The following is a 17437-nucleotide window of genomic DNA, read 5'->3' on the forward strand; positions in this document are numbered from 1 at the left end:
GTGGACGGAGGCGACCGGTAGGGGGCCGCCTCACCGTGACAATAGGATAGAGAATGACAATATATAGGATAGAGAATTACAATATAAAAGATAATAAAAATAGATAAATAAATTATAACCGAAATTCCTAAATTATGATAAAAAATATATAAATAATATCAACATATGATAAAAGAAAAATAATAAATATGATGAAATTCAATAGTTTACAACATTTGTTGTGCATAGCACATGGCTACTTGACATGCAAATTGTAAAGCACATGGCTACTCAACATGCAAGACATGTCCCACCCTCTGTCACCATTGTCCCGCCTCTCTACCAACACAGTCCCGCCTCCTTGCCAAAGAGGTCACATGGTACAAGATTTGGGTAGATTCTGGGTTTAGGGTGAAGCGGGCACCCAGGAACCCTGGGGATGTCTCGAATGAGATTGGGCACCCCAAATTTGGTTTCTAGAGCTCCCCTGGCATCCAGAGACCTGGCCATCAGAGAAGATTGGCCCCCATCCTTTGCGCAGAATCATAACCAAAATCCAGTGTGGAGCTGGGCCAAATCCACTAAACAGATGTAACTTTTGCCCGGATTTGGCAGCGAAAACTCGGATCCGGCTCAGACTATTCTGCTCTCTGGGACCTTTTCAGAGACATTTCCAGAAGGTCTTTGAGAGTGCACCACTAGACCTGGAAGGGCACCCTAATGTGCACTATTACAACACATTCATCCCTTATTCAGCTACTTACTTCTTGCCCCAGGCAGCTTTGTGGACAAGATTGATGCAGGATACCTCATATGATCACTTGTAAAATTAGATAAGGCAACAAACATTTTAACGTATAAGTTTTCCTTTTATTTATACTGTTCATATTCTATACATATGATTTACACTGAGATTCTTTCCTCAGAAATGCATGTATGTAAAATCTAACATCCATAAAATGTTTTAGGAGACCTGGGAAGACATGGTAAAGGGATTGCTTATCAGCAATTTTCAAAGAAATTTTTGAGAATTTCAAAGAAGACAACACAGGTAAAGTTAACTCTGCATTTAGCTAAATACTGGAAATATTATGATGGATAAAATATTGATGCATGCGAATTTCATTTCAGAATTTCACAAAAGACAACAGGACCAAAAGAGATCAAAAGAGATCATGGAGAAAAGCCAGTGGTGTATCTCAAGAAAATTCAATTCCAGAGGCGACGACGTTATGACTTATCAGGACACTCATATTGCCATTTTAAGAGAATTTGCGGATGCAGAATATACAAGAAGAAAGGTTTGTTAAAAATATACAGTCATGCCTGAAAGTATTCATACCCCTGGCAAAGTTTGACTTAAATTTACTTTTATTTAACCAGAAATTATATTTTTGACTGGAAATGACACAGGCATCTCCCAGTAGATAATACAATGATGTATAAGAGGCATCATTGTGAGAAAAAATATTTCTCAGCTTTTATTCACATTTGAACAAAAAGTGGCATGTCCAAAATTATTCATACCCTTCTCAATAATTAATAGAAAAGCCTTTATTGGCTATTACAGCAATCAAACACTATATAAATATATACCGTCACTGAGATGCACAGGGCCCAGGTATAATGGTCACGGTTAGTGATGGCAAAACGAGGCTTCATGAACCAATGGGGCTTTCCATCTAAAAGGTTCACCCCGTTCTCACTAGTGACACCTGCTGTGCAAAAGGATATATGACACTCAATTAATTCTGAGTCATGTATAGCTGAGTGGCATGTATAGTAGGGCTGGGTATTGATTCAAATTCCAAGAATCGGTCCGATTCCGATTCTGAAGATTAAGAATCGATTTTTTTCGATTTAATCCGATTTAATCGATTCAATCCGATTCAATCCAATTCGGGGTTTAGTGTTATCCAGGACAATAAACAGAGGACATCTTTGAGGTGTCTATATCTGCAACAGTGGACTCCTACTGGGACACTAACCAGTGCATTATTATTATGATTGAAATAATTAAGAATTCACCCAAAAGCTGTTGCTACCAAATGCATTTTTATTTTAAAAGTGCTCACACTTAATAAACTGAAAGTATAAAATGTAAACGTGTATTTTTCTTTAAGAACAGAACTCTCACGTTACGGTCCCCGACCCCTCCGTTTTGGGCGTGTTAACGTCGTCTGCGTCTAATCGTCTACGTCGGTGTATCTCCGTGGGTGCGGGTGCGTCTTGTGATAGTCCTCACCTGTGGCTCGTCTCGTAATCACGTGGGGTTGATGTGGTTTGTCTATTTAATTTGCGCTCGCGCAGCGTCCTGTGCTCGTCGTTGTTTGAGTCACACATGTTCTATGTAAACGTGTTTTATGTGCGCTGTCTGCGCTTTGGTAAATGTAATAAACGTAATGATTTGGAAAGTGCAAAGGATTCTGTCTCGTCCATCGCCTTGCGCCCAACGTTACAAGAACATTTTAAACTTTTTATAACTGTAAAAACACTGGGTAAACGGACAGTGACACGGACTAACTGTAAATAGTCACCGACACTGGATAAACTGTCCTTCTGTTTTTAGATTTCCGATTTGACTATCGTCGTTACCGGCACTGTCCGACGCCAAGTCGTTTTACAGTTAGTTAGACCGAGCACGCCTGCGTGAATTCAGTGACGAGGCGGGGGTAAAAGTTCACAAAAAAATCGATCTTTGGACGTACGAATCGATAATCAGGTCATCATATGCGAATCGATTCTGAATCGGAAAATCGATTTTTTCAACACAGGCCTAATGTAGGCCTATAGCTACTCTTCTTCCGTCAGTAGTGATAATAATAATTTTATTTGTGTGAAGTGTAGGTTAGTTATTAGTATGACGGAGAAGATTTCGCTTTTAGAGGAGCGCATCCGGGCTTTAGAAAGTCCTAGAGAGTTTGTAGCAGCTAGCCCAGCTAGCGTAGCGGCTAGCGCAGCTAGCGTAGCGGCTAGCGCAGCTAGCGTAGCGGCTAGCGTAGATAGCGTAGCAGGCCCGGGTTGCACAGCTGTAGCTAGCGAGCCCTCAGCTCCGGCATTAGAGCCCTCGCAGCGGGGCGAATGGGTGACATCTCGGCGGCATAACCGTAGGGCTGAGCACCGTCCTTCTCAGGTTCCCGTGTCAAACAGGTTTGCCCCACTCAGTAATACACCGACTGAGCGACCTGTTAAAAGAGCTCTGGTGATAGGAGATTCACAGCTCAGACACGTGAACGTAGCAACTAGTTTAGAGACACCAGCGGCCATAGTCAAGTGTATCCCGGGGGCTAGAGCGCCTGACATCAGGGCTAATTTAAAGGTGCTGGCTAAACGTAAATTTCCTAAGATAGTTATACACGTAAGCACCAATGATGTGGGATTGAGACAGTCTGAGATCACCAAGGATAATGTTAAAGAGGTGTGTGAGTTAGCGGGGACGATGTCAGATGCCGTAATATGCTCTGGTCCCATTCCAGTTCGGCGTGGCGCTGAAACCTACAGCAAGTTATGGGCGTTACACCGCTGGATGTCTAAATGGTGCTCAGAAAACAAAGTGGGTTATATAGATAATTGGACATGCTTTGAGGGCAGGCCTGGCCTTTTGAAGCGAGACGGCATTCACCCCTCTTGGGAGGGTGCTGCTCTCATTTCTCGTAGCATATCTGCTAGGCTTACAGTTTTTCCCAGTCGATTTGGTTCATTTCTCACATCATGCTTTACATTGGCATCACAACGAGTGCATTTCTCAAAACAGCAAAACTCAATGAAATACCTGCAAAAGCAGATACTTCACTCAAAATACTTTGTTTTTGCCCCAAAATCAAATATTTAGGTCATTCAATTTGTCAGTGCCATCAGAATATCTAGTCTGTGTGCCATCGCCTATGAACAAGGCAGTCAAAATACTTAGTCATGTTGTCAGTGCAATTTTAAGTCACAGTCAGTGTAGACTGTATATTCTGATGAAATCTAGCTAAGTTTTTGATTTCAAGAACGCTGCACATTCTGTGGTATATCAAATACATGTTACACACATACAAACTTACTGTACATGGAACACAAAGTTACACATCACTGTATGTGGGAGACTGATAGCAAGAAATTGGACTGGAATCTAATTTGTACAGCAATATTGTTTGACGGTATTGTTCGCACTGCAATTTGTTGACAAAAACAAATCTGATTGAAATTCAGAAAAGACTGACTGGAAAAACTGCAAAATTAGAAACTTATTCTACACATTCAAAACAACCTGAGCACATACAGCCTCCTCTTACTGTGTGAAAATGGAACCTCTGCTACCACTATGAGCTAGTCTTGATATCCTATATGGTATAAGAATGCAAAAAATAAATAGATAATTGAATAACATGTCAGAATGTATGTCAATGTGCAGCATTACAGCAGAGAGCACATTTCTGAATTACACACGTTTTTTCTTTCGTTGTTCTTCCAATATTCGGCTGCACCCAGCAACCAGCTTCAGCCTTAGTGAGACCATGACTTACATGTAAAACATGGTCCACAATTGTTGCCCTTACTGTATTTCACTGTTTTGTCCCCTCAGCCTTACACCACACAGTATTACCCCTCTACACCACACAGTCTTACTCTTTACACCACACAGTCTTACCCCTCTACACCACAGTCTTACCCCTCTACACTACAGTCTTACCCCGTACACCACACAGTCTTACTTTTCCTAATCGCTGTTCACCCTATACATGGCCTTGTCTTTCCATCCATGGCCTTGTCTTATCCTTTATGATACTGCAGTGTTTAGTGTCTATAAATGTTTGCCAATTACAGTAAAGGTTCATGAGACGCACCTCTGACCTATGGTTGAGACCATTGGGTGATCTAACCCTTCACCACTTCCCTTTCTTACTGTAACTGAATCTTCACCTGCAAACAATTTAATCAAGTTAGGATAAATTACCAAAATGTAACAAAAAAAATTAACAAAACAAATAAATGTAAAATGATGCCTTAGAGATTATGACAACATGTTCAGCACTTTTGCATATAATGACCTAGGCGATGACCTAAAGACTAAATGTTTGGGAGTGTAAGACAATTCAACAGACAATCCGTACAACACATTTTGATAAACATGACATAAGCAACACATAATGTAAAAAACAACAGACAACTGCCCATGTCCATTTGCAATATGTACAAAAGCATTTGGAAAATGTTAAATACAAGGAGAAATTAAATTATGATGTGCACAAGTGACAAGGAGATGTGGAGACTGAATGAACAGTTTTGAGAATTTCAATTCTGATCTGAGAAATGAACTGAATCGACTGAGAAAAATTGTAATAGTGGTAGTGTAGGTGTAGTTAATGGGGATTGACAAACCAGAGCCGAGGCCAGGCAGCAGACAAACAGGCTAAACCGACTGTCTGCGAGCTGCAAAGAGATGTCACCTAGGTCACACCAGATTGAAACTGTGTCTGTTCCTCGAGTACCAAAAAATTATTCTCATAAAGTTAGTAGACAAAATTTAATCAATGTTAAATTCAACTATGCTCCTCAGAGAGCGGTTTAAATCTGAAACTAGGACTACTAAATATTAGATCCCTGTCATCTAAAGCACTGCTTGTTAATGAAATGATTACCGATCATAATCTATGCATGCTTTGCTTGACAGAAACCTGGACCCGACCAGACGACTATATGGCCCTAAATGAAGCTTCTCCCTCTGGCTATAGATATGTCCATAACCCCCGTCCAAATGGTCGAGGAGGTGGGGTCGCCACAATATATGACTCTGATATAGGCATTTCTCAAAAATTTGGCTTCAAGTTTAATTCTTTTGAACACCTCATCCTCATTGTATCAAATGTTTCAAATTTAACAAGCAACAAAGTGTCACAGTCGTTTATGTTAATTACTATTTACCGCCCCCCTGGTTCATACTCTGAGTTCTTGCAGGAGTTTTCAGACTTCCTGTCTCATGTAGTGCTATCAGCCGATAAGGTGATTATAGTGGGTGATTTTAATATCCATTTTGAAAATCTGTGTGACTCTCTTAGCAATCATTTTCAAGCAATTCTTGATTCAATGGGTATCACTCAGAATGTGGTGGGTCCTACGCATAACTGTAGTTATACTTTAGACTTGGTCTTGTCATTTGGTATTGACATATCCAGTTTAGCAATTCTTCCTCAGAGTGAGGCTGTTTCTGACCACAGCCTCATAACATACGAGTTGTGTTTAACTGACTGTGTTCATCGGCCACCCCGCTATCAAATTAAACGAGCTATAACACCCAGTACCATAGACGCGCTCACTGATATTTTACCGGGTCTGACAAACACTGATCCACTTGTAGCTCCGGAAGGACTAGAGCGTTTCACCGAGCACGTCGAGACTTCCCTTTGTACAGCTTTAGACAAAGTTGCACCACTACGATATAAGAGAGCCACGGAGAGAAGAATAGCGCCATGGGGTACAATGAGCACACGCGTAGCCTCAAACGAGCCGCGCGGATCCTGGAATGTAAATGGCAAAATTTGAAGTTAGAAGTGTATAGACTATCATGGAAAAGCAGCCTTATTAAATATAAGCATGCCCTCCATACGGCAAAGTCCGTATACTTATCAGCCTTAATAGAAAAACATAAAAACAATTCAGGACTCCTTTTTAAAACTGTTTCCAGCCTTACGAGGAGTCATGAACAAAACAATTCTCTTATTCCACTAGAGTGTAGCAGTAACAATTTTATGAAATTCTTTAATGATAAGATTGATAAAATTAGGGAAAACATTAGTAGTGCTATCTCAGAGCCTGTCAACATGCCAATGCACCTTGACAGCTGTCTGGTCAGCTCTGATGCCCTGTTAGAGTCCTTCTCCCCAATTGGTCGTGAGGAGCTTATTTCACTGGTGAAATCTGCTAAACCCTCCACATGCATACTAGATGCTATACCAACCCATCTACTTAAAGAATTACTGCACAGTCATCAAGCCGCTAATAAAAAAACCTGGTCTTAACCCCCAAGAACTGTCCAACTATAGGCCAATTTCTAATCTGTCATTCATATCCAAAATTTTAGAGAAAGTAGTTTCTTCACAACTCTCTTCCTTCTTACAGACAGAACATGTCAGAGTTATTTCAGTCTGGATTTAGAGCTCATCACAGCACTGAAACAGCACTAACTAAAGTACTGAATGATCTCTTAATATCCTCTGATAAAGGACACATTTTGTTTCTCATACTGCTAGACCTCAGTGCTGCTTTTGACACCATTGATCATAATATTCTACTTAATAGACTGGAGACACTCATTGGCATAAGAGGTCAAGCACTCTCCTGGTTCAGGTCCTACCTGACAGATCGTTACCATTTTGTGCTAGTAAATAACAAATGCTCTGAGCATTCTAAAGTAAAGTATGGTGTCCCACAAGGCTCTGTACTGGGCCCCATATTATTCTCATTATATATGCTACCACTGGGTACTATCATTCATAGGCATGGTATTAGCTTCCGTTGCTACGCAGATGATACTCAGTTGTATATATCTTCTAATCCAGATGATACCACCACAACTCTCAAGATTGAGAACTGCGTCCAGGATATTCAAAACTGGATGGCGTCTAATTTTCTTAAACTAAATTCTGACAAGACTGAGGTACTGATTCTTGGGCAATTGGGCTGATATTCCCCTTACCCTAGATGGTTTTTCAGTAACACCAATATCTACTGCAAAAAGTTTAGGTGTCACTATTGATTCTGATCTTTCATTTGACGGACATGTATGCAATGTCACTAAGGCTGCCTTTTTCCATTTACGTAATATCGCCAAGCTGAGACACTTACTTTCATTAGCTGATGCAGAGAAGCTAGTTCATGCTTTTGTCTCGTCGAGATTGGACTACTGTAATAGTCTTCTAATTGGATGCTCTAAACAGTCCATAAAGAAGCTACAACTTGTACAAAATGCCGCAGCTAGAGTCCTAACCAAGGCTAGGAAATTCGATCATATTAGTCCCACTCTCGCCGCACTACACTGGCTGCCGATTAAATATCGCATTGAATTTAAAGTTCTCCTGTTAACCTATAAGGCGTTAAATGGTCTTGCCCCACAATATCTGAGTGAACTCATTGATTACTACAACCCATCTCGCCCTTTGCGCTCCCAAAATGCTGGATTTCTCCTAGTTCCAAAAATTAGTAAAACTACAGCCGGAGGCAGAGCTTTCTCATTTAAAGCCCCTCAATTATGGAATAGCCTTCCAGCTCCAATCCGAGATTCTGACACAGTTCCAATCTTTAAATCTAGACTTAAGACTCACCTGTTTAGTCAAGCCTTCAGCTAAAATTCCCCTTGTAAGGTGTAGGGGCTTGGGGGCCCCCAGACGTTGAGATTTCTGGTGATCTGAGATGTTGATGCTGTCATCCAGCTGTGTCTTGGCATCACTCTATTTGTGACTATGACTTGACTGGAAAGCAATGTCTCAGTGAGCCCTCATGCCTGTGGTCACCTCTGAACCCCTCCCTTTAGTTATGCTGCTATAGATTAGTCTGCCGGAGCCACATGCTGATCACTGGCACGTGAGCTACGTACTTTTAAATCAATGGTGGTTTAAATTCATGTCCACTCAGTCTGTATTGTCTATCTTCTTGCATGGCTCTACCCAAGACGATTGGATACAGGCACCTGCAGGCACCTGGGGGATGGTCTAGCTGCCGGTGGATGTGCTGATGCCGGGGTTCACCTGGGGAGTAACACTGCAGTCGGAGCCTACAATACCAGCATCACTACTCCGACACGGAATGAAAGCCTGGCATTCATCAACAGACATTTACAGTGACAATATCAAAACCCAGAACTTTCAATTCTACCTTTTACCTAGCCTGATTGTGTGAATTGTGTGTGACTTGTGTATTTGTGTGTTAACGGGCCGCCCAATGGAGGATGGGTTCCCTTTTGAGTCTTGGTTCTCCCGAGGTTTCTTCCTATTCCCCACCATCATAGGGAGTTTTTCCTCGCCACTGTCGCCTTTGGCTTGCTCATTAGGGTTCTGGACCCATAGTATTGTTAACCTTGTAAATCCTGTAAAGCTGCTTTGCGACAACTTGAGTTGTTAAAAGCGCTATACAAATAAACTTTGATTGATTGATTGATTGATTGAGTCAGAGAAAACTGGAATGTCTGTGTATAAAATAATTTTTTGCCACGTCCCAATGAATATAAAAGTGTGTTTTTACATGGAAATATTATTATTTGAGTGATGATGTTGAACACGTAAAATAAATACTTAAAATAAATGCTTGTGGAACTGGGAGTACAAGAGTGCTTATGGAACTGAAAGACGGGAAACTGCAACAGATGGAACAAATATATTAATGATTTTAATTTTTTTTAAGAAGCTTTTTAAGTGTTGGGGTTGAGTCGATTCCTTTTCTTAGACGCCTTAGAAGCCTACCTAGCTTACAACTAGCTTAAAGTCTATAATAATAAGAATAATAAATAATAGGTGATCTAATCTATTTTATAACAGAACTTTAACCACTAACTCTAACTAATTATCCAATGCACACCTCTCACAACACCAAACGCCAACTCAAAACCCACAAAGGGCCGCAAGGCTCAAACCCCCTTTATGTGGTTGTGACCAATGATCTATATTATACTAATATAGATCATTGGTTGTGACACTCGTAGCCCACTGAATCCGAGGCCTCGTTTGTTATCAGTCACGTGTTTTTTGCGGCAATGACACACGCCTCGAACCGGGGCTTCATCTGGCACGCCCCCTTTTGCTCGCTCTTCAAATGTTACGTCACTAGTCACGGTTCGCTACTATTTACCATAGCAACTCTTGTTTTATTAACATGACGTCACAAAGCGGCAACTGTATATAAACTCGCGCTGACAGCGTCATTTGTGGGATACAGACAGGAGAACAGTTAGCGGTTTTGGATACAGTTACAAGATTTATTTACAACAGCGTATGTCTTACGGGGCAGTCATGGCCCGGTGGTAGGGAACTGGTCTTGTGACCGGAGGGTCGTGGGTTCGATTCCTAGACCTGAGGCCATGACTGAGGTGCCCTTGAGCAAGGCACCTTACCCCAACTGCTCCCCGGGTTGAGATTGAACAGGAAATTAGTGAAATGCAGAGAAGGATGGAAAAGGAAAGAGACGAGGAAGGAAGAAAAATGGATAAAAGATGGGAGAAGTTTCAAAAGAAAAAGGACGATGATTTGTTGCAAAAATATTTGGAGATAATTCAAGAAGAAATAACAACATCTGATGAATTGAAGGTAAAGGAGACAGCGCTGAACAACATAGATGTGGAACTCCAGAAAATAAAAGAGGAAAGAAAACAACCCATTTGGGGAGAGAGGCAGAGCGAGAGAGAGCAGAAAACTGTTGTTACAAAGATGGAGAGACTGAGGGCCAGAATGCAGGCAATATATAAAGAAAGAAAACTGGCCAATGAAAGAGAAATGTTGTATTTTGATCTTGAGAAGTTCAGAGGCGATAAATGGCTTGAGATTCATTGGAAAAAGCAAAAAGTCATGAGAAGGATTGACAAGATAAAAGAAAGAACTAGCACAAAACTGGACAAAAGATGGGAGAAGTTTCTGGAAAAACAGGAAAATGATTTGCATCAAAAATATATGGAGATACTTAGAGAAAATGAAGGAGAAATAATAATTGCTGAATTGAAGGCAAAGAAGAGAAAGTAGAAACACGGACTCCCGATAATAAAAGAGGAAACAGAGCCACCCATGGGGGAAGAGGGACTGACCTTATTTACCAGCAGATCAGCAGAAAACCGTTGAATGTATCAGCCATGCCTCTTCATTGGATGGAGTTCAGCGCTGCAGTGCACTTGCTAAGCCTCAGACCTCTAGTGGGCCAAAGGGGCAGAGCATGGAGGCTCAGCCCACAACTGCTAAAGGTGATGGGCCCAAAGTCAAGAGCATGTGGAGAAGGCTGATTGGTTGGCTCAACACGAAGACGGAGAAAAGCACAAGGAAGTACAGGCGACATGGAAACGTGTTTAGCTCTATCCATAAGTGTGTCTTAAAAAAACACTTTACAGACATTGTCATTCTACAGAATTAATACCACTTAAATCCATTATGCCATTATAGTTTGATGTAATTAAGGCCTTTTTAAACAGTACATAGTGTATGTTAACGTGCACCACATAAAACCCAGAATCAGTGTGTTAGATGAAGAAAAAGAGAGAAAAAGAGAAAAGAGAGAGCAGATGAATTTCAACCAGTTTTCAACAAGTTTTTTCTTGGCTCAGGTTCAGCAGAAGAAGAGGAGACGGCTGATGAAACAGGAGCAGAAGAGACAGGTGTGGGAGGCTCGCTGGAGAAAGTGGGAGGAGAAAAGGGCAGAGAAGAAGGCAGAACATAAAGCAAAGAAGGAAGCAGTGGGCTTCCAGACCTGCAAGAGAGGGTCAGAAAAGCAACAGCCCTCCACTGCTGTAGAAAGTGGGAGGGGCACAGGCCCTGCAGAGCTGGAGGAAAGTGGGAGGAGCCAAACCCCTCTTTTACTGGTGGGAGGTGGAAGGAGCCAAACTCCTGTAGGTTGAAGATGGGAGGAGCCAAAGACCTCCACTGCCTGACAGAGGAGTGACAGTGTGCTGTTCTAGACTGTTTACATGACAGTTCTTCATAATGAGTATGTGAATGCAGACAGGTTAAATAGATACTTATAATTAGGAGCAGGTGTAGTATCTTCAATAATCATGGAGGAACACAGGAGTTGGCCCTGATTGGTTGAGAGTGATGGACTGACAGGTCAGTGGGGAGCAGTGGCGTGCACACATAGACATCAACTCTGCCCTTTATCAACGAAAGTGCCCTTTTGAAACTTTTTTTTTATTATTATCATTTTACTGAGGTCGGTTGAAATGATCTTTTGAAAACCTGAGCGATTAAAAACAATGCCCTGAAATGAGCCACGACCTCGCACACACCCGACCTCTCTCTTCCTTTAACACCAGATGCGCTGCAGCAGCAGTTCAGTTCAGCGAGTGGAAAGAAGCGTCTTCAGCACAGCACGCACGGTCACAGATAGACTTCTTCTCCCGTGCCCCACCAGCCAGGTCACATACACATCAAGTAAAATCTACCGTTTGCCCTCTAAGCCCAACGTGACATCATTTTCTTGTGCAGTAAAATGTCTCATACAGCACCAAACCAATACAAATAATTAAGGTAGAGTTTGCAAATCTATGTATTAAGCTGAACATCTTCTGTTGTATAGGTTTTGTTAAGCAACATAAATTAACACATTCGTTTGTGAAAGAAGAAACGGGAAGTTACCCATTACCTGTGAAAAATGCCTATTTGCATTCATGTATGCCCAGTGGTGGATGGTGCTTTGCCACTAGGGTCTGTCCTCTCTCCCCTTCCTGCACCCCATTCAGTCCCCCAGGGGGCTGTGGTTTCCGGTAGAGAGTACACTGTGCGCAATTGGCTGCCGCTTCTCGCCGGAGTGTGTGTGATTGATTGTCTGTGACTTGTACCTGTGTTAAATTGTAAAGCGCCTTGGGAATCTGGAAAGGCGCTATATAAATCGAACATTCATTCATTCATTCATTCATGTAATGACAACACTCAGTATAACTCCTTCTCCTGCTTATTGGTCTTTTTACTATCTTAATTGTAGGCCTATATTGATTTACTAATTGCAAAATATATGCAACAAGGCCTGCAGACAGTGGAGGGTAAACAGAAGTTAACTGAAGGACATGACTGTATATAGTTAATATTGGATATGAATTTTATCAGTTGGCTGCGTGACTTTTCTCCATTGAAAACTCACGTTTACATAATTTTACAAATAAAATGTCAAATTTCTGTGACGCTGTGGTGCAGGAGGAAGGAGGAGACACGACCAGCGTCTTACGGTGCACACAGAACATTTATTGTCACTCACGCAACGCAAAGCTCAGCACGGACGGTGCAAGCACGCAAATGCGGAGGCTTGCACAGGCATGAACTTTAGACAAAGACGAGCACACGACACTGCGTGAACGCACATTAAATAGGCGATTTACACAGACCCACGTGACCTCGAGACAAGGCACAGGTGTAACTAACGAACACGCTCACAGACAACCCACACCCACGGAAGTACAAACGGCACGCAGACAACGTAACGGCACGCCCACAGGGAAGCTACTCCCGGAGCGTCCCGCGCAGCTGGAAAGCCCCGAACCAACACCGACGGGCAGGTCCGGAGCCGCCGGGATCACGAGCCTCCGAGAGTGGTCACCCCCGACGACGGGAACCGCCGCGAACAGCCCTAGCACACCCTCCCTGGGAAGACAGGGGAGAAAACATTAAACACGGGCACAAGCACAAACACGCACACAGGAACATGAAACACAAGAGGCACGAACGGGAAAAGGAGATTAGGGAGACACATGGGGATAGACAAACATATAGGGACAGGCAGCCATGACACTGGTTGAACCGCCTGCCCAAGCGCTAGTGGCGGCGCTATCCCTCCAGGGAATGCAGGAGGAACGGGCGCAGCGGACGGAACCGGCGGCGGAGTTCCCCCAGTCCTCGGCGCCGCGCCTCCGGAGCGCGTTGCACCCCTCGGTGCGCTCTTGGTCTTTGCGCCCGGGGCTTTCTCCCGAGGAGCGGCGACCCTCTCCTTGGGCTTCGCAGGGACCGGGACTCGGCGGGACCGGCGGGCTTCCCCGGCTTCTCCCTGGGCACACCGAATCCCCACCTTGGCCCACTGACCGCGCCGTGTCCCTTTGGCGGTACCGGGATCACCGACGCGTCAGCCCTCGACGTCTCCATCGGCTCCCCCTCCTCCTCCGAGACACTCCGGTCCAGGGACATGGGCTCCTCCGAAGCGGGGTAGCACGACCAGCTCATGCTGCTTCTCACCGACGGGGAACGTGAGCCCTCACTGTCTGGCGGACGCCCCTTCTCCTTCAGCACAGTGTCCGCCGAGCTCATCGAGGCGCTGTCCTCTCCCTCGCTCCTGCTGTTGAACCCGGAAAGGGTCGAGCGAACGGACGGAGGTGGGCTGGCGCTCCCTCCCTCCCCGTAGTACACCGTCGTCTCGGAGTACAAGGACGGAGGGGGACTGACGTTCTCCCCTTCTCCGTAGTACACCGTAGACTCGGAGTGTACGGACGGGGGAGGGCTGACGTCATCCTCTGCCTTCTCGGGGCGCTCGTCAGCGTCGGAGCAGCCCGGTGGAGTGAGGCTGGTCTCTTGCTCCTCGTCCGACGTCTGGGGAGCCGCTGACGTGAGGGAAGGACAGCAGGCTTCGCCCTCACTCTCCTCGTCGGAAAACACGGAGGGGGGGGGGGGACTCTCTTCCTCTCCGGAGTCCTCACTCCCGAACTCTTCTTCAGGAGGGGTGAGGGCAAGGGCGCCTACGCTCACCACCAGAGGCTCACTGGTCTCCTCCTCCTCGGAGAAGACCAGGAGCGACGCGCTGTTTTCCTCCTCTTTACTGCTACCCACAGCCATGGGTGGCAGTTCCAGGGACGCGTGGGGGTGTCTCTCCTCCCACATGCGTACCGCGGATCGGAGGAAATGTTCCGCCGCCTCTGCATCCTCCGTCTCGCGAGCGACGCAGAGCAGGTAGGAGCAGACGGGGTCCTGCTTCGTCTCCTGCTCGGTGACGGAGACCTCGCGGCGCCGGACTGGGGAAGAGCCGTGGTGACGCCGGCTCTTTCTTTTCCCCTTCGGTGCCCGGGTGGCGTATCCTGGCATACGTCCTTTGTACGTGGCTCGTCTTTCTGTGACGCTGTGGTGCAGGAGGAAGGAGGAGACACGACCAGCGTCTTACGGTGCACACAGAACATTTATTGTCACTCACGCAACGCAAAGCTCAGCACGGACGGTGCAAGCACGCAAATGCGGAGGCTTGCACAGGCATGAACTTTAGACAAAGACGAGCACACGACACTGCGTGAACGCACATTAAATAGGTGATTTACACAGACCCACGTGACCTCGAGACAAGGCACAGGTGTAACTAACGAACACGCTCACAGACAACCCACACCCACGGAAGTACAAACGGCACGCAGACAACGTAACGGCACGCCCACAGGGAAGGGTCCGGAGCTGTTCCGTAACAATTTCATTCAACATGTGCTTGTAATTAAGTTCTCCACGTGCGCTAAAAAAGAGCCCTTCACCCCCCCCCCCCATCCCCCCCGAGCACTTGCCCCCCAAAATGTCTGTGCACGCCACTGGTTGGGAGCATGTGACTAATGGGAAATGGAAACAGGTACCGAGGGCATGACAACCACTCACTGAGTTTAAATCACACAGGTAATCTTTACGCTATAAGAAGCCTGCAGCTGAGGGCACTTTATATCCACTCAGAAATCAAGCAACACTCATATGTGAAATGAGAGGACCAGACTGTCAGTGTGAGATTCACTTCTTACAGCAGGTAGGGGTGTGTAATGCAGGGGAGTCTGATGGCATCCCTAATAATGTAGGCGGTGTATGTACCTTCCTCAAACAGGCAGGTGTGTACAGGGAGAAGGAGCCTTCATAAAGGAATTTAGGAGTTGAAAAACTATGATTGATCCATCAGATGGCGCCAGTTGACTATCAAGTACTTGAATCAAGGAAAGATCCCTAACTCGGCGTCAGGTTTTATATTTATTCATTAAATTTGAGTGCTGCAAAACAGGTTTCTCTTACATATAGTAAAGCGTTATGTATGATGCATATGTTATTTGCCTGGCCCAATGCCTTACATGTATACAGCAAGCCTCTGAAATCCACCTCATGAACCATTTCACCTGTGTGCTTAACTACTCAATATGCCGTGTTCGCAGTTAGATTTGAGGGCTAAAATGATCCTGGGCCAGGCCAAAATCAGGTTTCCCTTACCTATAGTAAAGCGATATGTATGATGCATATGTTATTTGCCTGGCCCAATGCCTTACATGCATACAGCAAGCCTCTGAAATCCACCTCATGAACCATTTCATCTGTGCGCTTAGTCAATATGCCATTTTGCCATTTAGATTTGAGGGCTAAAATGATTCTGGGCCAGGCCAAAATCAGGTTTCTCATACATATAGGAACTAGTTATGTATGATACAATTGAGTTTTGCCTGGCCCAAGACATTACAGGCATACAGCAGGCCTCTGAACTTGCCCCTCTAACCCATTTCACCTGTGTGCTTAACTACTCAATATGCCATGTTTCCAGTTAGATTTGAGGCATAAAATGATTCTGGGCCAGGCTAAAAACAGGTTCTTCATACATATAGGAACTAGTTATGTATGATACAATTGAGTTTTGTCTGGCCCAAGACATTACAGGCATACAGCAGGCCTCTGAACTTGAACCTGTGAACCATTTCACCTGTGTGCTTAACTACTCAATATGCCATGTTTCCAGTTAGATTTGAGGCATAAAATGATTCTGGGCCAGGCTAAAAACAGGTTCTTCATACATATAGGAACTAGTTATGTATGATACAATTGAGTTTTGCCTGGCCCAAGACATTACAGGCATACAGCAGGCCTCTGAACTTGCCCCTGTGAACCATTTCACCTGTGCACTTTACTCAATATGCCATGTTTCCAGTTAGATTTGACACATAAAATGATTCTGGGCCAGGCCAATATCAGGTTCCTCATATGTATAGGAACTAGTTATGTATGATGCATGTGTTATTTGTCTGGCCCGACGCCTTATAGGCATACAGCACACCACTGAAATTGCCCCTCTGAACAATTTCAGTGCGCTCTCTGTGCGCTTAACTACTCAATATGCCGTGTTTCCAGTTAGATTTGAGGTATAAAGTGATGTTGGATCAGGCTAAAATCAGGTTCCTCTCTTAGGGAGTGACCTGTCTTCATGATGCATTTGTTATTTCTCTGGCCCACCATCAATAAGGCTTTCAATAAGCCTCTGAAACTTCCCCTTTAAATGTGTTCACCTATCTGCCCACTGCTCAATATGCCATGTTGTGTGCTGGTATTTCTTCTTCCGATTATTTGTGTTCTAGAACAGCATTTCTGTGTTTTTAGTTTTCAAATCTAAGAATATGTTTCCTTACGTTAGAAATTTTGACGAATTCAATCATGTACAAACTGCATACAATTGAAACGACTTGAAATAGAAACCATTTTACAAATGAAATGCTTTCATTATATTTTTATTTTTTACATTCACAAAATCAGTATGGGAAACAATAACCTCTTAAATGTCTGCTCCTACGCTCGTTTAATCTATCGCTTTTAATCAAAGTGCGCAGCAAACACGCATCGTGAACACACCCTTTTTGAATAAGTAACCAACTTCAGCTGCCGAATACGGAGCTGCGAATAAGTAACCAAACGAATCTCAAACTGCGAATAAGTAACCAACTTCAGCCTCGTGGCTAGTGATGGGACATCTGAAGCTACGCTTCGAAGCGTGTACCGAGTAAAAAGGGGCGTGTCCGATGAAGCCCCGCTTCGGAGCT

At 44.2% G+C, this 17437-nt stretch overlaps 1 long non-coding RNA gene across 1 annotated transcript; it reads left to right on the forward strand.

Moving 5' to 3' along the window:
• The first annotated feature begins 199 nt into the window (after positions 1-199).
• Positions 200-9108, forward strand: LOC143508757 (uncharacterized). The gene is made up of 3 exons (XR_013129454.1): positions 200-1030; positions 1111-1280; positions 8630-9108. It is a non-coding gene; the product is annotated as an uncharacterized LOC143508757 (long non-coding RNA).
• The last annotated feature ends 8329 nt before the right edge of the window (positions 9109-17437 follow it).

Source organism: Brachyhypopomus gauderio, chromosome 2 (genome assembly GCF_052324685.1).
Source record: "Brachyhypopomus gauderio isolate BG-103 chromosome 2, BGAUD_0.2, whole genome shotgun sequence".
Classification (NCBI taxonomy): Eukaryota; Metazoa; Chordata; class Actinopteri; order Gymnotiformes; family Hypopomidae; genus Brachyhypopomus; species Brachyhypopomus gauderio.